Source organism: Eleutherodactylus coqui, chromosome 12, assembly GCF_035609145.1.
Source record: "Eleutherodactylus coqui strain aEleCoq1 chromosome 12, aEleCoq1.hap1, whole genome shotgun sequence".
Classification (NCBI taxonomy): Eukaryota; Metazoa; Chordata; class Amphibia; order Anura; family Eleutherodactylidae; genus Eleutherodactylus; species Eleutherodactylus coqui.
This window is the reverse complement of record NC_089848.1, coordinates 106265978-106293284: the sequence shown is the minus strand read 5'-3', so window position 1 is coordinate 106293284 and position 27307 is coordinate 106265978. Positions and strand designations below refer to the sequence as shown.

General features: G+C 46.1%; 1 protein-coding gene across 3 annotated transcripts in view; it reads right to left on the bottom strand.

Annotated features, from left to right (window-relative positions):
• JCAD (junctional cadherin 5 associated) overlaps positions 1-27307 on the bottom strand; it is a 120220-nt gene that overhangs the window by 44182 nt on the left and 48731 nt on the right. For all 3 annotated transcript variants that reach the window (XM_066585388.1, XM_066585390.1, XM_066585389.1), the window contains exon 2: positions 26674-26730. The gene's annotated coding sequence lies outside the window, so the exon portion shown is untranslated. The remainder of the gene's footprint in view (positions 1-26673; positions 26731-27307) is intronic.

Below are 27307 nucleotides of genomic sequence, written 5' to 3'. Positions count from 1 at the left end.
GAAACTGTGTGAACATAATGTACAAGGAAAACCCAGCAATCTGGGCGCTCGGCAGTAACGATTACACAATACATTGTTTTCAGGTTAATTTGCCAAGTTTTCTCTGTGACTGATTTCATATTTTAAATCCAAAGACATATAAACATTTTATTCAGTGCTCAGCTTCACGGCTTCTTGGTTTAAGTCCCCCCAACGTCTGGGTCCTTCACTCTTCAGTCAATGCTTTGTTGTAGCGCCAAACTTAGGCCACAGCTGTAACATCAATCTCAGATCAAAGAGGTGAAGAGTCCTTAGACTCTGCACTTGTTTTGGGTTGGTCTTCTAGGGCGTGTAACCCTTTAGGTAAGATGAACTAGGGCTGCACAAGATTAAGTTAAAGGGGTTCTCCAAAACTAAAAAAAAAAATCTAATGGGCCGGGAAAGTACTAAAATAGAAAAAAAGCCAAACCCCCCTCCTTAAATGACCCCACTTGGCATGTGAGCACTCAACCAATCACAAGCTTCGGGGGTCACGTGATGTTCTCAGCAGTATCCTGCCAGTACGGCCTATTTCCCTACTGTATTATAGATTCTTTTTTAGTCCTGTAAAGCCCCTTTGAGAAGAGCTGCCATGTTGTAAAGTCAGCTGCACGTCTCTTTGGCTGCGGCCAAATTACTCTATTAGCATTATTATCACATAATGACTCAACTAAGATCCCGCAGCCAATGCTGTAAATCTGTCAAATAGGCGGTCCCCACAATTCAAGGTCAATAAGTGGCATCAGACCTGATTCACAGTCCAACCTCAGTCATTGACCATGAATGGAGGGGACTTCCCACTTGACAGATTCACAGTGCTGAGAGGCGGATCTGAGAAGAGAATATACAGATTAATGGAAATATCAAGAAAAGAAAAGTGTCGATAAAGTCAGCGAGGCCGCCAGACACTGACTTTCAACCATGATCGGTCCTCTAAAAGTCTGTAGAGATGTTTTTAATGATGGAATAGAAGTTATATTTTAAAGTGTAACTGGGGGTCGCAGTCAGTGATTTGGTATTCTAGGACTGACCGCTGACTCCGCGCTCTACCGGTGGACGTTGTGGCCTTCCTGTTTATCAATATTCATTACATACCAGAAGTTTACTTCTCATTACTATCATTACTATTATTACTGCTCATTACTATCATTACTTCCCATTACTTCTCATTACTATCACTACATCTCATTACTATCATTACTTTTCATTGCTATTATTACTACTCATTACTTCTCATTACTATCATTATGTCTCATTACTTCTCATTATTATCATTACTTCTCATTACTATCATTACCTCATTACTTCTCATTACTAACATGACTTCTAATAACTAGCATTACTTCTCATTACCCTTTCAATCCACTGTCTGACATCCAGAGACATTCTGATTGAAGGCTGTACAGTTCCGATGTCGGAAGACGTCTGGCAGGGTATTCTTACTGTATATTACTGGCCGCTCTGTTGTCGGGGGGCCTCTCCAGCATGTCCCGTACCGTAGTACTGGCTCCAGCCAGCAGATGGCTCCATTGTATAATGGCAGAAAGAGAAAGCTCCCTAGGAAACCCTGAATCCAAAATTGGATTGCAATGGGTTAATATTAGAGATGAGCGAACGCGTTCGTCCGAGCTTGATATTCGTGCGAATATTAGGGTGTTCGGGATGTTCGTTATTCGTGACGAACACCATGCGGTGTTCTGGTTACTTTCACTTCCTTCCCTGAGACGTTAGCGCGCTTTTCTGGCCAATTGAAAGACAGGGAAGGCATTACAACTTCCCCCTGCAACGTTTAAGCCCTATACCACCCCCCTGCTGTGAGTGGCTGGCGAGATCAGGTGTTCGCCTAATATAAAAGTCGGCCCCTCCCGCGGCTCGCCTCAGATGCGGTGTGAGTTAGATGAGGGACAGTGCTGTTTATACCGGAGCTGCTGTAGGGAAAGAATTGGTAGTTAGTGTAGGCTTCAAGACCCCCCAAAGGTCCTTATTAGGGCCACTGATAGCTGTGTGTTGGCTGCTGTTAGCAGTGGGATTTTTTTTTTTTTCTCAAAATCGCCTCTGCAGACCGTTGCACCTGGCATTAGGGACAGAAGTGCTGCATAGGCAGGGAGAGTGTTAGGAGTGAGTGTAGCCTTCAAGAACCTCAACGGTCCTTTCTAGGGCCATATTTATCCGTGTGCAGTACTGTCCAGGCTGCTGTTGGCTGTGCTGCATTTTTTTTGGGCTTCTCAAAATCGCCTCTGCAGAGCATTGCACCCTCCATTGATACTGCAGGGAAAGAATTGTATAGGCAGGGCCACAACACAGTTATTATTCATAGAATATACGCAGTGCTGCCTGTTGGTGGGAAAAAACTGAAAACAAATCTATTTGTCCAGCCTGTGTCCGTCCTTACGCCTGTGTAGACGTGTGAGCTGCGTGAAAAACATTGCTAAATCATACGCAGCCAGCTACGCTTTACTGCTGGGTTCGCCATTTGCTTTCCTTAATTGGGAAAAAAAAATACCTGCTCTCCAAGAGTTATAATAACTCTGCTACCCTCACGTTCTGTGACACATAAGCAGGGACACAGCGCAGTTATTAAACTTCGCAGGTTCATTGAATATACGCAGTGCTGCCTGTTGGTGGGAAAAAACTGAAAACAAATCTATTTGTCCAGCCTGTGTCCGTCCTTACGCCTGTGTAGACGTGTGAGCTGCGTGAAAAACATTGCTAAATCATACGCAGCCAGCTACGCTTTACTGCTGGGTTCGCCATTTGCTTTCCTTAATTGGGAAAAAAAAATACCTGCTCTCCAAGAGTTATAATAACTCTGCTACCCTCACGTTCTGTGACACATAAGCAGGGACACAGCGCAGTTATTAAACTTCGCAGGTTCATTGAATATACGCAGTGCTGCCTGTTGGTGGGAAAAAACTGAAAACAAATCTATTTGTCCAGCCTGTGTCCGTCCTTACGCCTGTGTAGACGTGTGAGCTGCGTGAAAAACATTGCTAAATCATACGCAGCCAGCTACGCTTTACTGCTGGGTTCGCCATTTGCTTTCCTTAATTGGGAAAAAAAAATACCTGCTCTCCAAGAGTTATAATAACTCTGCTACCCTCACGTTCTGTGACACATAAGCAGGGACACAGCGCAGTTATTAAACTTCGCAGGTTCATTGAATATACGCAGTGCTGCCTGTTGGTGGGAAAAAACTGAAAACAAATCTATTTGTCCAGCCTGTGTCCGTCCTTACGCCTGTGTAGACGTGTGAGCTGCGTGAAAAACATTGCTAAATCATACGCACCCAGCTACGCTTTACTGCTGGGTTCGCCATTTGCTTTCCTTAATTGGGAAAAAAAATACCTGCTCTCCAAGAGTTATAATAACTCTGCTACCCTCACGTTCTGTGACACATAAGCAGGGACACAGCACAGTTATTAAACTTAGATAATTCATTCACTAGAGGCAGTGGGGCCTTTCGTTTTCCAAAAAGGGCAAAAATTATATTTGGCCTGCAGTCTTGCGCCAATTTATTTCCTGCCTGGGAAATCTAATCACTGGTAATACAGCATGCTGAGGGGTAGGGGTAAGCCTAGAGGACGTGGACGTGGACGTGGCCGAGGACGCGGAGGGCCAAGTGAGGGTGTGGGCACAGGCCAAGCTCCTGATCCAGGTGTGTCGCAGCTGTCTGCTGCGCGATTAGGAGAGAGGCACGTTTCTGGCGTCCCCACATTCATCGCCCAATTAATGGGTCCACGCGGGAGACGGTTATTAGAAAATGAGCAGTGTGAGCAGGTCCTGTCCTGGATGGCAGAAAGTGCTTCGAGCAACCTATCGTCTACCCGCAGTTCTGCGCCGTCCACTGCTGCCAATCCGAATCCTCTGTCTGCTGCTCCTCCTTCCTCCCAGCCTCCTCAGTCCACTACAATGACACCTGCTCAGGAGCGGGAACACTCCCAGGAACTGTTCTCGGGCCCCTGCTTAGATTGGGCAGCAGCGGTTCCTCTCCCACCAGAGGAGTTTATCGTCACTGATGCCCAACCATTCGAAAGTTCCCGGGGTCCGGGGGATGAGGCTGGGGACTTCCGCCAACTGTCTCAACAACTTTCTGTGGGTGAGGAGGACGATGACGATCAGACACAGTTGTCTTGCAGTGAGGTAGTAGTAAGGGCAGTAAGTCCCAGGGAGCAGCGCACAGAGGATTCGGAGGAAGAGCAGCAGGACGATGAGGTGACTGACCCCACCTGGTGTGCAACGCTTACTCAGGAGGACAGGTCTTCAGAGGGGGAGTCAAGGGCATCAGCAGGGCAGGTTGCAAGAGGCAGTGCGGTGGCCAGGGGTAGAGGCAGGGCCAGACCGAATAATCCACCAAGTGTTTCCCAAAGCGCCCCCTCGCGCCATGCCACCCTGCGTAGGCCGAGGTGCTCTAAGGTCTGGCAGTTTTTCACAGAGACGCCTGACGACCGACGAACAGTGGTGTGCAACCTTTGTCGCGCAAAGCTCAGCCGGGGAGCCAACACCAACAGCCTCACCACCACCACCATGCGCAGACATATGATGGCCAAGCACCCCGCAAGGTGGGACAAAGGCCGTTCACCGTCTCCGGTTTGCACCCCTGCCTCTCCCCCTGTGCCCCAACCTGCCACTGAGATGCAACCCCCCTCTCAGGACACAGGCACTACCGCCTCATGGCCTGCACCCACACCCTCATCTCCGCTGTCCTCGGCCCCATCCAGCAGTGTAGTTCAGCGCACCGTTCAGCCGTCGCTTGCGCAAGTGTTCGAGCGCAAGCGCAAGTACGCCGCCACGCACCCGCACGCTCAAACGTTAACCGTCCGCATCGCAAAATTCATCAGCCTTGAGATGCTGCCGTATAGGGTTGTGGAAACGGAGTCCTTCAAAAGTATCATGGAGGCGGCGGCCCCGCGCTACTCAGTTCCCAGTCGCCACTACTTTTCCCGATGTGCCGTCCCAGCCCTGCACGACCACGTCTCCCGCAACATTGTGCGCGCCCTCACCAACGCGGTTACTGCCACGGTCCACTTAACTACGGACACGTGGACAAGCACAGGCGGGCAGGGCCACTACATCTCCCTGACGGCACATTGGGTGAATTTAGTGGAGGCTGGGACAGAGTCAGAGCCTGGGACCGCTCACGTCCTACCCACCCCCAGAATTGCGGGCCCCAGCTCGGTGCTGGTATCTGCGGAGGTGTATGCTTCCTCCACTAAAGCACCCTCCTCCTCCTCCTCCTCCTCTGTCTCACAATCAAGATGTGTTAGCAGCAGCATGTCGCCAGCAGTCGGTGTCGCGCGGTGTGGCAGCACAGCGGTGGGCAAGCGTCAGCAGGCCGTGCTGAAACTACTCAGCTTAGGCGATAAGAGGCACACGGCCCACGAACTGCTGCAGGGTCTGACACAGCAGACCGACCGCTGGCTTGCGCCGCTGAGCCTCCAACCGGGCATGGTCGTGTGTGACAACGGCCGTAACCTGGTGGCGGCTCTGCAGCTTGGCAGCCTCACGCACGTGCCATGCCTGGCCCACGTCTTTAATTTGGTGGTTCAGCGGTTTCTGAAAAGCTACCCACGCTTGTCAGACCTGCTCGTAAAGGCGCGCCGGCTCTGCGCACATTTCCGCAAGTCCCACACGGACGCTGCCACCCTGCGCACCCTGCAACATCACTTTAAGCTGCCAGTGCACCGACTGCTGTGCGACGTGCCCACACGGTGGAACTCTACGCTCCACATGTTGGCCAGGCTCTATGAACAACGGAGAGCTATAGTCGAATACCAACTCCAACATGGGCGGCGCAGTGGGAGTCAGCCTCCTCAATTCCTTTCAGAAGAGTGGGCCTGGTTGGCAGACATCTGCCATGTCCTTGGTAATTTTGAGGAGTCTACCCAGGTGGTGAGCGGCGATGCTACAATCATTAGCGTCACCATTCCTCTGCTATGCATCTTGAGAAATTCCCTGCAAACCATAAAGGCAGCTGCTTTGCGCTCGGAAACGGGGGCGGGGGAAGACAGTATGCCGCTGGATAGTCAGGGCACCCTCCTGTCTATTTCTCAGCGCGTACAGGAGGAGGAGGAGGAGCATGAGGAGGATGAGGAGGAGGGGGAAGAGACAGCTTGGCCCGCTGCTGACGGTACACCGGCTGATTGCCTGTCATCCTTTCAGCGTGTATGGCCTGAGGAGGAGGAGGAGGAGGAGGAGGATCCTGAAAGTGATCTTCCTAGTGAAGACAGCCATGTGTTGCGTACAGGTACCCTGGCACACATGGCTGACTTCATGTTAGGATGCCTTTCTCGTGACCCTCGCGTTGCACGCATTCTGGCCACGACGGATTACTGGGTGTACACACTGCTCGATCCACGGTATAAGGAGAACCTGCCCACTCTGATTCCCGAAGAGGAAAGGGGTTCGAGAGTGTTGCTATACCACAGGACCCTTGCGGACAAGCTGATGGTAAAATTCCCAGCCGACAGCGCTAGTGGCAGAAGGCGCAGTTCCGAGGGCCATGTTGCAGGGGATGTGCGTAGATCGAGCAGCATGTACATCCCAGGCAGTGCAACAGTCTTTAAGGGCCTGGCCAGCTTTATGGCTCCCCACCAAGACTGTGTCACCGCTCCCCAGTCACGGCTGAGTCGGCGGGAGCACTGCAAAAGGATGGTGAGGGAGTACGTAGCGGATCGCACGACCATCCTTGGTGACGCCTCTGCCCCCTACAACTACTGGGTGTCGAAGCTGGACACGTGGCCTGAACTAGCCCTGTATGCCCTTGAGGTGCTTGCTTGTCCTGCGGCTAGCGTGTTGTCGGAGAGGGTGTTTAGTGCGGCTGGGGGAATCATCACAGATAAGCGTAGCCGCTTGTCAACCGACAGTGCCGACAGGCTAACACTCATCAAGATGAACAAAGGCTGGATTTCCCCAGACTTCTGTTCTCCACCAGCGGACAGCAGCGATACGTAAGCAATACGTAGGCTGCACCCGCGGATGGAAGCTACGTTCTCTCTCACCATCCAAAACGGGGACATTTCTGCTTCATCAATCTGTGTCTAATATTCCTCCTCCTCCTCCTCCTGCTCCACCTCCTGAAACCTCACGTAATCACGCTGAACGGGCAATTTTTCTTAGGGCCACAAGGCTCACTCAAATAATTTTTCAGAACAATTTTTATAAGTTTCAATGCGCTTAAAAGCATTGGAACTTTAACTTGAACCAATTTTTCGTTACACTGGGCTGCCTCCAGGCCTAGTTACCACTTAAGCCACATTAACCAAAGCGATTAATGGGTTTCACCTGCCCTCTTGGCTGGCCATGGCCAATTTTTGGGATGTACATTAGTACTGTTGATACAGCAATTTGTGTGGGCCCTCGCCTACAGTGTAATCAAATTAATTTTTAGCCCACCTGCATTACAGCTGACGTTACCTCAGCTGTGTTGGGCAATGCAATGGGATATTTTTGTGTACCGCCGGTGGGTTCCAGGGAGCCACCCATGCTGTAGGTGCACACTGAGTTTTTAATACATCTGTACACTTCTAAAGAACCCGTCTGACCGGGGCATGCAGTGTGGGCCGAAGCCCACCTGTATTACGCACGACATTACTACCTCAGCTGTGTTGGGCAATGCAATGGGATATTTCTATGTACCGCCGGTGGCTTCCTGGCACCCACCCAGGCAGTGGGTCCACAGGGAGTTAAACCTACATGTGTCCACTTGTAAAGAATCCCAGTCTGACTGGGGCATGCAGTGTGGGCCGAAGCACACCTGTATTACGCACGACATTACTACCTCAGCTGTGTTGGGCAATGCAATGGGATATTTCTATGTACCGCCGGTGGCTTCCTGGCACCCACCCAGGCAGTGGGTCCACAGGGAGTTAAACCTACATGTGTCCACTTGTAAAGAATCCCAGTCTGACTGGGGCATGCAGTGTGGGCCGAAGCCCACCTGTATTACGCACGACATTACTACCTCAGCTGTGTTGGGCAATGCAATGGGATATTTTTGTGTACCGCCGGTGGGTTCCAGGGAGCCACCCATGCTGTGGGTCGACAGGGACTTCACAATAGGGAGTTGTACCTGCCTGTGTCTATGAATTAAAAAGCCCGGTCTGACTGGGGCATGCAGACACCTTGACAGAATGAATAGTGTGTGGCACATAGGTTCCCCATTGCTATGCCCACGTGTGCAGCTCCAGATGGCGGTGGCACAGGATTCTATTTCTCATTGCTTCTGTACAGCATTGTGGGCTATCGCTCCGCCACTTTTAAAGAGGGTCGCTGCCTAGCCGTGCCAACCTCTGCAGTGTATGCCTGCGGTCCCTCGTCATGGCAGACGCAATTCTAAATAGACATGAGCGTGGTGTGGCATGAGGGCAGCTGAAGGCTGCGCAGGGACACTTTGGTGTGCGCTGTGGGGGGGAGGGGGTGCGGTTGGGCAGCATGTAACTCAGGAGAAGTGGCAGTGGAGTGTCATGCAGGCAGTGATTGTGCTTTGTTGGAGGTAGTGTGGTGCTTAGCAAAGGTATGCCATGCTAATGAGCGCTTTTCAGAAGTAAAAGTTGTTGGGAGGGGGGGGGGGGCCCACTCTTGCCGCTATTGTGGCTTAATAGTGGGACCTGTGAACTTAGGATGCAGCCCAACATGTAGCCCCTCGCCTGCCCTATCCGTCACTGTGTCATTCCCATCACTTTCCTGAATTGCCCAGATTTTCACACATGAAAACCTTAGCGAGCATCGGCAAAATACAAAAATGTTCTGGTCGCCCATTGACTTCAATGGGGTTCGTTGTTCGAAACGAACCCTCGAGCATCACGGGAAGTTCGTTACGAATAACGAACACCCGAACATTTTGGTGTTCGCTCATCTCTAGTTAATATCATTACTTTTTATTACTATCATTGCTATAGTTACTTCTCATTACTATCATTACCTTTCATTACTTCTCAATACTATCATTACTTCTCATTACTATCATTATTTCTCATTACTATCATTACTCTGATTACTTCTCAGTACTATTATTGCTACCATTACTTCTCATTACTTCCCATAAGTATTATTGCTTCTCACTACTATAATTGCTTCTCATTACTATCATTGCTTTTCAATAAGTCTCACTACTATCATTACTTCTCATAAATATCAATACTATCATTACTTCTCATTACTATCATTGCTATCATTACTATCATTACTTCTCATTACTATCGTTACTATCATTAGCTCTCATCACAATTATTACTTCTCATTGCTTTCTTTACTTATCATTACTTCTAATTACTTCTCATTACTATCATTACTTCTCATTCCTATCATTACTATCGTTACTATCATTACTTCTCATCATTATCATTACTTCTCATTACTATCATTACTTCTCATTACTACCATTACTATCGTTACGATCATTACTTCTCGTCATTATCATTACTCCTCATTACTATCATTATGTCTCATTACTTCTCATTACTATCATTACTTCTCATTGCTATCATTACTTTCCATTACTTCTCATTACGATCATTACTTCTCATTACTATCATTACTTCTCATTACTATCATTACCATCATTACTTCTCATTACTACCATTACCATCGTTACCTCTCATTACTATCATTACTTCTCATTACTATCATAACTTTCATTACTTCTCAGTACTATTAATACTATCATTATTTCTGATTACTTCTCATTACTATCATTACTTCTCATTACTATCACTACTACCATTACTTCTCATTACTACCATTACTTCTGACTACTATCATTGCTTCTCATTACTATTATTACTTCTCATTACTATCATTACTTTTCATTACTATCATTACCTCTCATTACAATCATTACTATCATTATGTCTCATTACTTCTCATTCCCATCATTACTTCTCATTACTACCATTACTTCTCATTATTATCATTACTTCTCATTACTGTCATTACTTCTCATTACTTCTCCTTACTACCATTACTCCCCATTACTACCATTACTTCTAATTACTATCATTACTTCTCATTACTATCATTACTTCTCATTATCATTACTATTATTACTACTCATTACTATCATTACTTATCATCATTATCATTACTCCTCATTACTATCATCACGTCTCATTACTTCTCCTTACTATCATTACTATCAATACTATCATTACTTCTCATTAATTCTCCTTACTATCATTACTATCATTACTTCTCCTTACTATCATTATTATCATTATTATCATTACTTCTCATTACTATCATTACTATCATTACTTCTCCTTACTATCATTACTTCTCCTTACTTCTCCTTACTATCATTACTATCATTACTTCTCCTTACTATCATTACTATCATTACTTCTCATTAATTCCTTCTTTGCATTTTCTATTTTAATTCTATTATTATGATTTTATATTTTCTTTTTCAGTAATGCAAATGTACCATATGAACATCGGAGCACCCACATTTCCGGTCGTTGGTACACATGTTTAATCACCATTTTGAAGGCTAAAGTGTGCACTTGCAGTTCCAGTTGATGGAAAAACATGCGCAGCAGATATGCAACTCACATCAACCCTTGCAGGCAGGTTCAACTTTGCGGTGGAGCGCACGCAAAATCAAATGCTTGGTGGAAAAGGTAAACCACACTCTTCTATTGTCACTGATGCGGATGGATGAGGTAGTTAAAGAACTGTGCATAAATATGCATGATAAAGGAGGTCTTATCCTCTGAAACGCATCGTATTTCTGTTTCCTGTACTTGACTTATTCCAAATAAAATGGCGTTAACTTATCACTGTGGATCTGCAAATAGCGTTGTGAGAAATGCAAACATTGAAAAAAACCTAAACGGAGCATTTCCAAAGGTGAGCCGCCACCCTCATATGTGATACACAAATAGCAGGTACACAGGGCCGCCGGCCGGGCTTACAGCTGGAATCTGGTCTGCTCGTGGAAGCCGCGCTTAACGGATCTGCTCTTTAGTATAAATAACGGTCTTTACACAATATCCATCGCTGGAACAGGAAAACCGTAAAAAAAAAATCAGTTTTTCAAAGATGATATCAACCTCGGACCTCGACACTGCAAGGCAACCGTGCCAACCTCCAAACCACATTCACTAAAGACCCCGACCCCTTAAATGCTGAAAAAACAGATCACTTGTGTAGTAGTATACTCTCTGCCCCTTCTTCACACGATGCCCCATAGTAGTGTACTCTCTGCCCCCCATCACACATGATGCCCCATAGTAGTATACTCTCTGCCCCTTCTTCACACGATGCCCCATAGTATTATACTCTCTGCCCCCCCCATCACACATGATGCCCCATAGTAGTATACTCTCTGCCCCTTCTTCACATGATGCCCCATAGTATTATACTCTCTGCCCCCCCATCACACATGATGCCCCATAGTAGTATACTCTCTGCCCCATCACACATGATGCCCCATAGTAGTATACTCTCTCCCCTAATCACACATGCCCTGTAGTAGTATACTCTCTGCCCCTCCATCACACATGATGCCCCATAGTAGTATACTCTCTGTTCCCCGTCATACATCATGCTCCATATTTTATGGTATACAGAGGGGACAGTGGGCATGCCTGATTGCTAGGGGCAATGTGAGGACAAACTGATGTGAAAAGTCTGCTGTGTACGTCCAGATGTCGTGAAAACGTATTGGATTGTCCCCTGGTGCAGTTAAAAAGCCAAGAGGGCTTAAGAGAAAACTGCAGGTGAAAAGTAAGTTTTGCTGCAAGTCACAAGATTTAAAGGGCCAGCTGCCCAAAAATGTAAAAGGACTGTGTGACTGACTTTGCTGCTGGGAAATGAGGAGCTCCTCAGGCAAACAGTGCAGATGAATGCCGAAAGCGGATCGCTCAAATGAAGAAGGATAATGATAATTTCCAGCCACGGTGTGAGGCAAACTGTGTGGCTATAGGGACATGCCTGGAGGTGTCCCCACCAAAGGACTGTGTTACCAGAGTTCCAAGACGCTGTTCCTCTGGGAGAAAAGCAGAACCCAATGCTGTACAAATGGACTATGACGGACTTTCATGGTTACTGCAGGTGACTGACAGCGGGTGTCTGTTGCCAGCAAGCAGAGAGACTGTTCCTAGAGGTGCAAAGGTGCAGATCAGTGTACACCTGCTTGCCAAGTCTTCAGAAGTCAAAGAAAAGTCCCTGAGTGGGTTTCAGGTGGAGTCCCGTATTCTACTTGTCTAAATTGTGACTTAGGGCTTATTTAGACGACCGTATATCGGCTCGGTTTTTACGCCGAGCCGATATACGGTGTCCTTGTCTGCAGTGGAGGGAGGATGGAAGAGCCAGGAGCAGGAACTGAGCTCCCACCCCCTCTCCGCCCCTTGCCACTATTTGCAATAGGAGGGTGCGAGACGGGGGCGGAGCTAAGTTACGGCGCTTAGCTCCGCCCCCATCCTGCCCCTACCATTGCAAATAGCGGCGAGGGGCGGGGAAGGAGCAGGAGCTCAGTTCCTGCTCCTGGCTCTTCCATCCTTCCCCCCCTCCCTCCCTGCAGACAAGGACACAGTATATCGGCTCAGCGTGAAAACCGAGCCGATATACGGTTGACTAAATAAGCCCTTAGGGTGACGCACTAATGTTTGCGAACTTACTGCATTTTTTTCCAGGTGTCTATGGGGCTTTCTAATGTTAAAAACGCATCGCGGCAAAATCACAATTTACCTTGAAATCGCGATTTTGTGCAGTGTGATTTTAACATTAACAAGTCCCATAGACACCTGGGAAAAAAAAAAAAACGCAAATTTCGCTGTGAAAAAGAACTGTAGTGGGTAGTCACCCTAAAGCAGTTTATCAGTTGGTCCAGAGAAGCTGCCACGGGAGGAGAAGAGTCCGTGGAGTGGTAAGGCCAGTCTAAAGACTGTTGGTTCTGTGTCGTATGGACTTACAAAGCTGATAAATGCAAGGTTGTAGATGTTCTGCAGGAAATGTCTTGGGCAAAAAAATATGCTGAAGCGGACACAAAAAAAAAGTATGTTATGCTTAATCTGTTTGCTTTGCAGGAGGGTGCACGGAAAACTGCAGTGTGTGCATTATTGGTTAATGACAACAGGTCTGAAGAGTGTTTTGATACCAATGTGTTACAGGAACATTTTTCTACCGATACTGACACAGAAGCCTCAGGTGGTAAGGTGTATGCAATGTCTAGAGTTTGTGAAAATTTGCCACCATGTGAACAAGCAATTACAGAAAGCTCAGCCACAGCCCAGGTGGGAATTAGCTCAGGCATGCCCCTAGTGGTAGGGTATAAAAATAATAAAAAGGCTACTGGCAGAAGAAAAAACAGGAAGGTTCCTCAATGATACCGGGGCTGTGCTCAATGAAGGTGCACGGTTGAAGACGTAAGCTGAGGTCATATTAAAGGAGAATGAGCACCTCAAAAGATTAGCCAAAGATGAAGCTGATTGCAGGTTATGTTCTAGAAGCACAAGCTGCGCAGTGTGAACAGGCCTTTAAGAAAATGCCAATGAGAGCCCAAAGAGATAAGGCCGATTTACACCAGCAAGTGATCGCTCAAAGATTGCTCAAAGGACAGTTTGAGTGACAGCTTTGAGCGATCATTTTGCATAAGCTATTAAGAAGCTACTTAAGTACCAATTAAGTGTGCAAATGAAGCCTTCACTGAATGCAGTTAATAGCCTGAGGCTATTATCTGCGCTCAGATCCTTTGTTTTCCATGGGGAAACAATGCTATCAGCACTACCCCTGGAGAACTGCTAATAAGAGTGAACAACGATTTTTAGGTTAGACTGAATTTAACGATCAGCTAGCAGTGCCCAAAAAATGCACAATGGGCGCACATTTAGACACACCGATTATCGCTAAAACGATCGCTGATTAGCAATTTTTTAGTGATCATCGTCTGGTGGAAATGGGCTTTTAGAGATGATGCGCTGCGAATTAGAAAGAGATTCTTCAGATGCGTGTAATCAAACTACGGATTTGCATAATCAAATTGTAGAGTTAAAAATGCAGTTGGCCTAAGAAAAACAATGAACTGGAGTTTCAGATAAGTGATCTAAAAAAAACCTGGAAATGGAGAAAGCTGCTTAGAGCCGGGCGGAGAAGCAAAGAAAGATCATGGAAGACATACTGGACTTCAAGGAAGCACTCAATGAGCAAGTGGTGACCCAGCTACAGATAGGCTTGGATGAGGAAGTTGAAGTATATGAAAATGAGATCCAGAAGCTGACCAAACAGCTGGAAGAAACTGAAGAAGTAAAATAAACCTTGGAAAAGGCCAAACAGGCTTTGGAAAGTGAGTGTGCTGAGCTGACCCATGAGGTGAAGGTCCTATTGGAAGACAAGCATAATTCTGAATACAAAAGAGACACGGTAGAACTCAACTTCAAGAGCTACAAGTAAAGATCACTGAAGGTGACAGAGTACAGGCAGAGATGTCTGTGAAGGTGAACATACTGCAGGTGGAGCTGGAAGCTCAGAGTAAAGATTCCCAGAAGCTGCCACAAGAAGAGACACACCAGAGGCTTGGCCTTAGTGCACACTTGAAGAGAATGGAAGCTAAGAGAAATGTGTTCCTGAAAGCAGTGAGAGGAAGATGCCAAAGCAAAGAAAAACCTGTCAAAGCAAACTTCAACACTTCAGGCTCGGGTGTCAGATATGTAAAACAAGATGGAGAAGAATACTGCATTCTTGGATTCTGTTGAAGAGCAGATGAGAGAAATTTAAAGAGAGTTAGAAGCTACAAGTCAACAGTATGAAGAAAAATCAGCTGCCTATGATAAACTAGAGAAGTTTAAAACAAGTCATCAGCAAGAATTAGAAGATATTACTATGGAGCTCGGTCACCAATGTCAGAATGTGTCCAAACTGGAAAAGAAACAAAAGATGTGTGAACAGCGGCTTACTGAAGAGAAAATCAGGTCTGCGAGATTTGTCACTGAATGTGAGCGGGCTGCCCCCATATCACACATAAAGCCCCTTACAGTTCTCGCTTTGGCCTGTCACACATGACCCCCTTATAGTTCTCCCTCCCAATTGAGTACTCTGCCTCAGATGATGTCACTTCCCAATTGCAGTGAGCGGCCTTCTACAGAAGAGCCACTGCCAGCATAAGAGCCGAACTGGTAATACGCGTTGCTTACCTGTTGTTAGGATGTGCTGCTGGGACATGTAGTTCTATGAAGTTCCAGCAGCACACCTTCACAGGTGTGGGATACTTGAGATCGCTAAGTGTGGGGTTCTCCAGCCAATCCCCACTGAACTGTTGTACATATATTCTAGCCCCTCTTGCTAGGGGATGCTGGTTTCCAAATACCCTGGTGTTTGCAGTAATGGATGTTGTTGTGTAGGTGTGTACAGTGTCCTGTGTGTCTGTGCAGGTGGCCGCATATGAGGTGTGAACAGTCCTGTTCAGGGTGAATGATGTTCTGTGTAGTATGCAATCCCTGGGTGTTGGTGTGAATGGTTTCCTGTCCTGCTTGGGTCATTACCATCTAAAGCTTGGCAGGCAGGATTCAAAGCAAGTTATCTTGTGAGAGTAGGGACCTGTGAGACAAAGAGGACCCTTGCTGCAGGCTTAAGTGTCTTGGTCAAGACATGAACCAATACCTCGTACATTCTGTAGTAATTCCACCTATCTGTTCATGCTGGTATGGCTGGTGAGTGTCTTGGACTTGTGTCACTCATGGTTTATGTCTGTCCGTTTGTAGCTTAGGAATTCAGTTCAAGTTGGAGGTATAGTTGAAGCAGGTTGAAACCTTTTTCCTGGGTTAAAGCTATCTATATTTAGTCAAGTGCTGGTTTCCTTTCCTTTTACTTTGTTAGTTTTTACAGCATTGTGGTGTTTAGTGCATCTGTCTAGGTGCCTTCTCAGGGATAGTCGAGTCCTAGGTGAAGACCATGGGGCTGTCCTTATCAGGACGCTTACTCCGTGCTTAGGCAGGGGTTTCCCATCTCCCTGACTAGTAAGGGAGAGGATTCTCCATCCTCTATTGTCTAGAGTGGTATAGTAAGTCTCAGCATTAGTATGGTCTGTGCTTTCATGTTTCAGTGTGAACCCCGCCCTGCATCCGTGCTGGGCGTAGTGCTCTTGTGCCACGCGGTTGTGACACCTGCCTTCTATGGTTGAATTTGAAGTTAATTGTATTCACATCTTGAAGACGATAATGCAATTGGCAATGTCATTCCCGTACGCTATGCTGGGCTCCCTGCTCCACCACCCAGTGCAATGTATGTGATGCAATGGTTGCAATGATGACATCATGTCGCCTGCATCGTTCTGCCGGATGTTGGCCAGAAGAGGCCAGGCAATGAACGGGAGGCACTGTGGGATCAAGGGGGAAGTGAGTTTATTTATTATTTTAGTATGGGGACAGTATGGCTATCATGCAAAAGAGCAAAAAAAGACTTGTATCACTGATCAGCGGAAAAACATCTCCTGGTCAGATGGACCCGGATTACTGTTGCTGATTTTGGAGAATTTGTGCAGAATTTGGCAGAAGCAGCAATAATTGGTAATCCCTTGCTGTCCGGCTGGTGGAGGTGCAGTAATGGTACAGGTAGGGATTTCTTGGCACACCCTGGGTCTTTTGATACCTGTAGATGGACGCCACGAGGACTTGTTGCGGTTCTGTAGGCCAAAGGAATCCAACACACTACTAGATGGGGGTCTCTAATAAAGGGGCCATTCCACGTATATCCTGATGTGAAGTTCTACATTTGTTTGGCCTGCCAATATCCTTAAGCACATATTAAAATGGCCCCCCATGAAGTTGTAACCACTGATCTTCACGCTCCTCACCCTCAAGCATACAAAGAGCCAGAAATGCTCCATAAATGGCTGTGGAAGTGGTTTTTCATGTTTGAAGTTAATCCTCGGACTCACAGCTGGATTACCACTGGCCCCTGTCCAAAGTTAAACCAGACATCAACTTGGATGCTCTTTGCTCAAAATCCTGTCTTTTGTGAAACCGCACATAAAAATACACAAACGAGACGCTTTCATGGCAGCACCCACCGGCACGCGTGGAGAACGACGCTCTTTGTCTCAAGCAAGCCGTTCCCGAAGGGCACCCAATATCAACTGGAAAGTGAAAGCATCGCGGACCAGTGTAACGGTTTTTATATCACTATTTACCATCTAGTGATGACAAGGAACATGAGGAGGTCTTCATACCGTGAACTTGGTTTAACCCTGTCAATGCCAATGTATTTGTAGTCATTTACATATGCCTGTCATCTCATACATCTTTCACTGGTACGATATGGCAAACCTTGGCAAGTTTTAGACATACTTAAGAATGGAGGCAAGGAACAGCGCCGATAAATGGCGATTAGCTGATGTGCGAGATCCGTCTGTATGAGGCCTGACATCTCTGTGCAGCGGAAGGTAATAGAATCTGACAAGTGAACTTCTACTCGCCAGACAGGGAACGTTCGGATGTCTAGGACTTGGAAGCTCCGGCACCTGCTCAATGCTGAAGAGCTCTTCTATAATTTAGTAAGTAACGCTGAAACACATGAAATGTAACGTGACCGAGAATCCCGGAAAGCCTGTTTTTAGTTTTAAGTATTTTCCATTGGTTATATAGCGCTAACTTAGTCTTCAGTGCTGTATAGTGATTGTCATCACTCATATCTGTCCTGTGGACTCCTAATTTAGTAGCTCTGCCTCAGACATACCTCAAAGGAAGCTAATTAACTTCTCAATATCTATTTGCAGTATGTGTGCATGGCGCGGAAACCCAGAGAAGCATAGAGAGAGTATACAAACTCCGTGCAGGTGTTATTCTCAGATCTGCTAGGTGACAGTGCTGACAACTCAGACGCCATGCTACATTCCCTTTACGTTGCCCATAAAATTACAACTTTGGAACACCTTTTCTTAAAACTCTCCCCTCGCCAATCCATCCTGAATGCAGCAACCTGGCCCATTTTTCTGTCCTACATAGATGTCTCTATCCCATGCCACTTACTGCACCAATGCCTCCAGCCTGTGCAATTCACTATGTAAGGGGCTAGTCTGAAAAGGTTAAATGGTTACCTTTGCAATGGCCAGAGATGTGCTAAAATGTATGACAAATTCACAGTGTGCACCAAAAATTGCACCAAAATTTAGCAATTTACTACTGAGCATACCCTGTGAGGACTTTCAGAAGATTATGACGTCAGGACTAGAAAAGGCTTAGTAACTGCCCCACCAGCTCAGAGTCGAGCAAGGAGTAAGGCTGTGTCCTGGAGGAGCTGCTTAAGGACGGACTGAGGAGCAATGTTTTGCAGAACAGCTGTTGCCAGTAGACAATCTGCAGGCACTGTTATGACGAACCCTGATGTTGCTGGAGTGATCCGCTGGACATTAGCTGAAGAACAGTGCTTGACCACGACAAACTGTAAGTGGGTCTGGTCCCAAATTGACAGTAAGTGTGTACAGCGATAGAGACAAACAATTACCATCAGGGCCATGTAAATCTGAGATGGAAAATAAGGGAATTTTCTCTCTATGATTGTAAAAAACACAAACAATATATTCATTTGAGTATGTGTATAAATGTCACAGCTGCTGTAGGCGGGAGAGATGTGGTCATGCGACGTTTATGGAGGCCTATTGACAAGATCTACTGGCAATGGTGGATGCCGATTCTGAGGTGAGCCCATTGTTGGGGTGCTCTGGAGACGGTGTCTATGGCTGGGGGCAAGGAAACCCCATGATGGCTGTAGGATAGCTACATCTCTTATGGCTCAGTCAGACAGGCGTTTTTATGTGCGTATGTTACCTGCGTTTGCGATCCGCATCTATATAGAACCAATGCTTTTCAATGGCAGTGGTCATATGCCCGATATTTACCTGCACACAAAAATGCGCAGCAGTAATTATAGGGCAGCGGATTTTGAAACGCAGGTAACTGCAGCGTCTGTCTTTTTTGGATTTGAAACTCCTGGATGCTGCCGCATCCAGGGGTTTCACCTTGTGCTCGATGGGGCCGGCGGCAGCAGCGCCAACCCCGTTGAGAACATACAGTGAAGATCGCGATCCTCTGCCACAGATGTGACAGCTGTAGCAGAGGATTGCGGTATTCTCCCATTGAATTTAATTGAAAGCAATGGGGTGCCGGTAAGCCCTGCAGTCATTTTTGGGAGAAGGCTTTAAATATAAGCTCTTCCCTGAAAATAATCCTTAAAATGTGTAAAAAAATATATATACTCACCTCTCTGCCACTGCCGGGGCTCAGGCGCGTCTAGCTGGGTCTTCTCCTGCACTGCTCTGAAGTGCTTTCAGCAGTAGGGGATTTAAAATTGAATGATTGCAGCTGAGAGCTGCCTCTGATTGGCACAGTGCTCAGCCAATCAGAGGCAGCACTCACCCATTCATTGAATTTTGCCATTGATTGAATTCAATGAATGGGTGAGTGCTGCCTCTGATTGGCTGAGAGCAGGGACCAATCACAGGCAGTTCTAAGCTGTCATTCAATAGCTGAGAGCTGCCTCTGATTGGTCACAGTGCTTAGCCAATCAGAGGCAGCTCTTTCAGCAGACGAGGATTTAAAATCCCCGCCTGCTGAAAGTACTTCAGAGCAGTGCAAGGAGAAGACCCAGCTGGATGCGCCTGAGCTCCGGCAGCTGCAGAGAGGGGAGTACATTTTTTTTATTTTTTACACATTTTTGGGATGATTTTAGGGGGAGGGCATATATTTAAAGCCGTTCCTCGAAAATCACTTCCGGGATTGCCGGCAGCCCATTGCTTTCAATGGAGCCTGCTGTATTGCAGGCTCCATTGAATTCAATGGGAAAACATTGCTGTGGCAACAAGCTGTGGCATAGAATTTCTTCATCTCCGCGGGGAGTCCCCTTGTCACTGGGAACTGTGACAATGTTGTGATTCAGTGTGATTGTGACAATGATGTCACAGTGTTCAGTGACAATGGGACTCCCCACGGAGATGAAGAAATCCTCTGCCACAGCTGTCACAGCTGTGCTAGAGGATCGTGATCTTCTCTGTATGTCAATGGGGCCGCCGCCGGCCCCATTAGCCAAAGGTGAAACCCCTGGATGTGACAGCAGCCAGGGGTTTTGCATCCAAGGAATCCCCTGCTGCAGCCGCAGCAGGAGATAGCGGGCAGCGCACTTTATCTGCGGAAAAACACGGCGAATTGCGTTTTTTTCTGTGTGACGCCCGCCTTGGTCACGCTAATTTTTTGTGCGTTTGTGTTTGCACTTTAAATATGGTACTGTTATATATTATTATTTCTCATTTCTGTAATGGGCCATTGAGGCATCACATACTGTCACTCTCCGGCCCAACACCCGCCCCTTCAGTATGCGAGCGGTCATGTGACACCCCACATGACATCCAACGTTCCTCTGTAGCGACTTCCCCGCTCCTTCTAAAGTTTATCCCATATAGCGTTCCTCTGTTAATTACCCAGAGAATTTTTTTAGCTATCAGTTATTTCTCTTTTGTTATCATTCTATATCCTCCTCCCCTCCCCCTCACCCCCGAGTCACGTGACCTCACACGTGACCTCACACGTGACCTCACACGTGACCCGTAAGGGGCGGTAACTAGCAGACGCTGCTTCCACCCACTCAGGTGCTGTTCACTATAAATGTAACCATGTTTTAACCATCATGTATGCTTGATAAAGGCTGATGTTTCAGCCGAAACGCGTTGCACCTTGTGAATAAATGATCTTTTCTCGTCGCAACTTGGACAAGACTTTATTTCTACGAGCTGACCAGGACATCCATCCGGTTACTGGAGCACGGGGGGGGGGGGGTTCTAACCTATTGTCTACTGCCTTTGCTGCCTCTGGTATGCATTCTACCTAGAGTCACCCTGCGATGCTCTCCCCCATTGGGATGTCATTTTGACCAGTGATCAGGACTCCTTGACGACATCACAGCTTCCACCGTGAATCATTATTGCTTTCCAGGATCATTAGACACACCGTGACCTTTCACATGGTCCGGTACGCCTGGGGTGAGTCCAATTGGATTTCCCTTTTTTTCCCTACTCTGCCATTTCCTCCACCTTACATTGGAGCGCTAATCTCATCTCTTTACATACTGTTGTGTTGTTATTTGTTCGGAGGAGCATCAGCATTTCCCTCCTCAAGACAAAATGTTATTTGTTTGTAATTGGGTTATATGTACAGTATATGTCTTTATTGTATCTAGCAGAACAAGGGGCTTGTAGAGAAACAAAGGGGAAGTTTTGTGTTCAATGTCATTCCTCTAATACCATATTATCAACATCACAACGGGAAGCAATGCTGCGGGGAAGGTGGGATGCAGATGGAAGCCGAGGTCAGCTCAACACAATAAAAATGGCCTTTTGTTCAATTGTTATTCAACAATGTAAAATTAACAGGTTTTATATTATTTAGTGGCCTTTAAAGCAACAATGATCGCAATGCAATGAAACAGAAGAGCCAGCCTATCTGTAATAATAGTAGCCCCAACCTATTCTGCAGCACTTTATATTTAGAAAGATGACAAAAAAGTAAAATGACAAGTCATCACAAGAAATGAGCAATGAGGCAAAAGGAGAGAGGCGCCTATCTAGAAGAGCTTACACTGTAAATGGAGAAGTAAGTCAATGGTGCTTATCTTGACCAACCTCTTAGGAAACACGAATGAAACTACCAGCCCGTGCCATCATGTATTTAAGGGGATGCACAAGGGCGCCCCTATCTGCAGGACCTCTGATGGGCGGCGGGTTGCCCCTTGGCCGGTAATTATTTTTACCAGCCATATTACTTGCCAGTAAAAAATAATTGCTGTCTGTGAGCCGGCTAGGCTGCAAATTTCATTCACTCCACCTGTATGTCCGGACCGGCAGCAGGCGATGCTGAGTCTGTGACCCCTGACCTCTCCCAGATGATGCCCTGTTCGCAGAGTGAAATGCTTGTTGGTTGCTGGAGGACCTCCTGGCCAGAGCTCCATTATGGGGTAACTATTACTATAGGAACCAAGAACAGGACCACTGTTGCTATTAAGACCATTAATTCAGTCACTACTACTACTGGCCCTCTGTGGGACTCACTATTACGACTTGGGCCACTAGCATGTGCACTATTATTATTGGGACCACTAATGAGGCTACTACTACTACTGGGGCCACTATGGGGCTCACTATTACTACTGGGGCCACTAGCATGTGCACTATTAATATTGGGACCACTAATGAGGGTACTACTACTACTAGGGCCACTATGGGGCTAACTATTAGTACTGGGGTCACTGTGTAGATCACTATTACTACTTGGTCCACTGTGGGGCTCACTATTACTACTAGGGACACTAGCATGTGCACTATTACTATTGGGGGCCCCTATGGGGCCCACTATTACTACTGCGGCCACTAAAAGCAGCGCTATTCATATTGGGACAACTAATAAGGGTACTACTACTACTAGGGCCACTATGGGGCTCACTATTAGTACTGGGGCCACTGTGGGGGACACTAACAGCAGCACTATTAATATTATGACCACTAATAAGGGTACTACTACTACTGGGCCCACTATGGGGCTCACTATTAGTACTGGGCCCACGGACATTATCACTATTGGGACCACTAACCAGGTCACTATTACTACTGAGGCCCAGAATGGGGGTCACTATTACTACTGGGGCCACTATTAGTACTGGAGTCACTGTGGGGCTCACTATTACTACTGGGGCCACTAACAGCGGTGCTATTAATATTGGGACCACTAATGAGGTTACTACTACTACTACTACAGGGGCCACTACGGGGGTATCTATTACTACTTGATCCACTGCGGAGGTCACTATTAGGCCGCCTGTACACGAGCGGAAATCCCGCCGCGGGATTTCCCGCGAGATTTCCGCCGCTGAAAGTTTGCATAGGAGTGCATTAAAATATGCACTCCTATGCAGACGGCTGCGGTTTGGCCGCGCACAATCTCGAGCGGCAAACAAACCGCGGCATGTCCTAATTTTCTGCGGGGCACGCACTCACCCGGCCGCCGGCTCCGGTCTGCGCATGCGCCGGCTGCGCGGCAGCCGGCACATGAAAGAGCCGGGGCCGCCAGGCACGGGTGAGTACGCGCTCGTCCCTGCAGGCGCTCGGGTCAGATAGCGCGGCGAGAATTCTCGCTGCCGGATCCGACCCGCTCGTCTGCAGGCGGCCTTACTCTAAAAATATTTCTACACAGTACTTTACTGCCTGGTTCTATATATCTAGTCATCATTCAAGAGAAAAAAACGAGCACTAAATGTTGTCAACAGCAGATTAAATGGCGCTGGAAACAAATGGGCTGGTGTTTAGGATGCAGTTGGGGAGAGGATTCTGACACTGATACTCTATGTGTGCAAAGGCAAAAGGCGGCTGTTGGAAAAATGCTGCAGAGTAACAATGCTTCCACAAATACTTTCCTTACATGCTCACAACATTTGCAGAGTACAGTATGTATGTGTATTTATACTCCTTCTAAGGGGGATGTTACTGACAAAGAGTGGAGTGTATGTGTGTGTGTATATATATATATATATATATATATATATATATATAAATATAATGCATATGCTGCTTCTAGGGGAGGGGTGATACTGACAATGTGCGTATGTATATATACTAGCTGATATACGCGGTTTCACCCTAGTTAATTTACTAGAGGTGTTTATTTATTGATTGTACAGAACATTTTTTGAAGTGGTGGTTACTTCAGAGGAACCGAGGGAAAAAATATGTTTTACAGTATATACACAGAGGTGAGGTCGATTCTGGTCAGTATATACACATAGAGGTGAGATAGATTCTCCTCAGTATATACACACAGAGGTGAGGTAGATTCTCCTCAGTATATACACAGAGAGGTGAGGTAGATTCTCTTCAGTATATACACATAGAGGTGAGGTAGATTCTCCTCAGTATATACATAGAGGTGAGGTAGATTCTGGTCAGTATATACATATAGAGGTGAGGTAGATTCACCTCAGTATATACATATAGAGGTGAGGTAGGTTCTCCTCAGTATATACACACAGAGGTGAGGTAGATTCTCCTCAGTATATACAGATAGAGGGGAGGTAGATTCTCCTCAGTATATACACATAGAGGTGAGGTAGATTCTCCTCAGTATATACACATAGAGGTGAGGTAGATTCTCCTCAGTATATACAAACAGAGGTGAGGTAGATTTTCCTCAGTATATACGCATAGAGGTGAGGAAGATTCTTCTCAGTTTATACACATAGAGGTGAGGTAGATTTTCCCCAGTATATACAGATAGAGATGAGGTAGATTCTCCTTAGTATATACACACAGGGGTGAGTTAGATTCTCCTCAGTATATACAAACAGTGGTGAGGTAGATTCTCCTCAGTATATACAAACAGTGGTGAGGTAGATTCTCTTTAGTATATAAAAACAGTGGTGAGGTATATTCTCCTCAGTATATACACAAAGAGGCGGGGTAGATTCTCCTTAGTATATACACACAGAGGTGAGGTAGATTCTCCTCAGTGTATATGCAGAGATGAGGTAGATTATCCCCAGTATATACACACAAAGGTAAGGTGGATTTTCCTCAGTATATACACATAGAGGTGAGGTAGATTCTCCTCGGTATATATGCATAGAGGTAAGGTAGATTTTCCTCAGTATATACACATAGAGGGGAAGTAGATTCTCTTTAATATATACACATGCTGGTGTGGTAGACCCTACTCCGTTTATACACAAAGAGGTGATTCAGATTCTCCCCAGTGTATACACATAGAGGGGAGACAGATTTTCCTCAGTATATACACATAGAGGTGAGGTAGATTCTTCTCATTATATACACACAAAGCTGAGGTAGATTGTCCTCAGTATATCTACATCGAGGTGATATAGATTCTCCTCAGTATATACATATAGAGGTGAGGTAGGTTCTCCTCAGTATATACACATGGAGGTGAGGTAGATTCTCCTCGGTATATACACGTAGAGGTAAGGTAGATTTTCCTCAGTATATACACATAGAGGGGAGGTAGATTCTTCTCAGTATATACACATAGAGGTGAGGTAGATTCTCTTCAGTATATACACACAGAGGGGAGGTAGATTATCCTCAGTATATACATATAGAGGTGAGGTAGATTCTCCTCAGTATATACACACAGAGGGGAGGTAGATTATCCTCAGTATACACACATAGAGGTGAAGTAGATTCTTCTCAGTATATACACATAGAGGTGAGGTACATTCTCCTCAGTATATGCACATAGAGGGGAGGTAGATTCTCCTCAGTATATACACATAAAGGGGAGGTAGATTCTCTTTAGTATATACACATGGTGGTGTGGTAGACCCTCCTCCGTTTATACACAAAGAGGTGATTCAGATTCTCCCCAGTATATACACATAGAGGGGAGGTAGATTCTCCTCAGTATATACACATGGAGGTCAGGTAGATTCTCCTCAGTATATACACAGAGAGGGGAGGTAGATTCTCCTCAGTATATACACAGAGAGATAAGGGAGACTCTCCTCAGTATATACACATAGAGGGGAGGTAGATTCTCCTCAGTATATACACATAGAGTTGTGAGGTAGATTCTCCTCAGTATATACAGTACACACAGAGGTAAGGTAGATTCTCCTCAGTATATACACATAGAGGGGAGGTAGATTCTCCTCAGTATATACAAATAGAGATGAGGTAGATTCTCCTCAGTATATACACATAGACGTGAGGTAGATTCTCCTCAGTATATACACATAGAGATGAGGTAGATTCTCCTCAGTATATGCACATAGAGGTAAGGTAGATTCTCCTCAGTATATACACACACAGAGGGGAGGTAGATTCTCCTCAGTATATACACATAGAGGTGAGGTAGATTCTCCTCAGTATATACACATAGAGGTAAGGTAGATTCTCCTCAGTATATGCACATAGAGGTAAGGTAGATTCTCCTCAGTATATGCACATAGAGGAGAGGGAGATTCTCCTCAGTATATACACATAGAGGGGAGGTAGATTCTCCTCAGTATATGCACATAAAGGGGAGGTAGATTCTCCTCAGTATATACACATAGAGGGGAGGTAAATTTTCTTTAGTATATATACATGAAGGTGTGGTAGACCCTCCTCTGTATATACACATAGAGATGATTCAGATTCTCCCCAGTATACAAATCATTTCCCTTTACTTTTCCTATTGGGATGTAAAGAATGGTCGTGCCACATCTCAAGTTTATACGACAGTGGGAAGTGATATATATGATATAGCAACAGGAAGACTTGTTGAGTATGAAACATACTTCCCCGGGCTCCAGCACCTCTGAGCCGCATATTGTAGTATATAGGGCTGAAAGGTAATGACAGAGGCCCTTTAAAACAGCCCCTTATGGAGAGGCAAGCCAGGAGACATTAAGGCAGACGAGGGCTGTTTAACCCTATATCCCCACACCTTGTATTAAACTTGTCAGTATGCTATCTGTTGAGGACCTACCATGTCCATGCATTACACAAAAAACCCACTGATTTCAGTGTGGACCCATGTAATGTTTAATTTCCCCTTTGGTGGCGCGGTAGTGCAAAGTAAAATGCATTCAAATCTTTAAGGAAGATGATTTTAGAAACATATGAAATCTAATATTCGTATTTCCCCATTTTCCAATGATAAGTGTAGTGGTGGAATCAGATGAGATACTCACTGGAGGGATATTACTCCTGTGTCTGTTGTCAACTCTTTTCAAATCAGACCGCATAGCCTGTGAAAGAAAACAATTCTGTTAGTTTATACAATGTTACTAAGTAATTTCTTTACGTATATATTATACACTCTTTGTCAAAGACACTCCTCCCCCCGAACAAAGTTGTCGTTTTTCTGCAATACCCAGCATGTAGTTCCATCTGCAGATCTGTAAATGACGAGAGTTGTGGTGATTAGAGGGACGGTCTTGTCACCGGAGGCCCTAAAAGTGGTTCCCCCTTGGCCTATAAGAGGCTCTCAGAGGCTCCTTGTGTGTAGTGACCTCTTCTTCTGCTTGTGAGGCGCTTGTTGACCACTAGACGCCTCTACGACACAGAGAAGAGATTTCACCCCATTGCCAGAGTCTGAGAGGGGGCGCATTATTGGGATGTGAGAAGCTGGATCGTTGTATCGGTGAATTGTCTCCCACATGGCGGTTCTGACCAGACTGTTAGGTGGTGTTAGGACCAGTGGATGTGTGAGGGCACACAAGGTGACTGGGCTCAGATCCCCCCTACAGACCACCAGTAGAGAGGAGCGTCTGACCAGAGTGTTAGGAGGTGTTGAGACCAGTGGATGAGGGGCACACAAGGTGA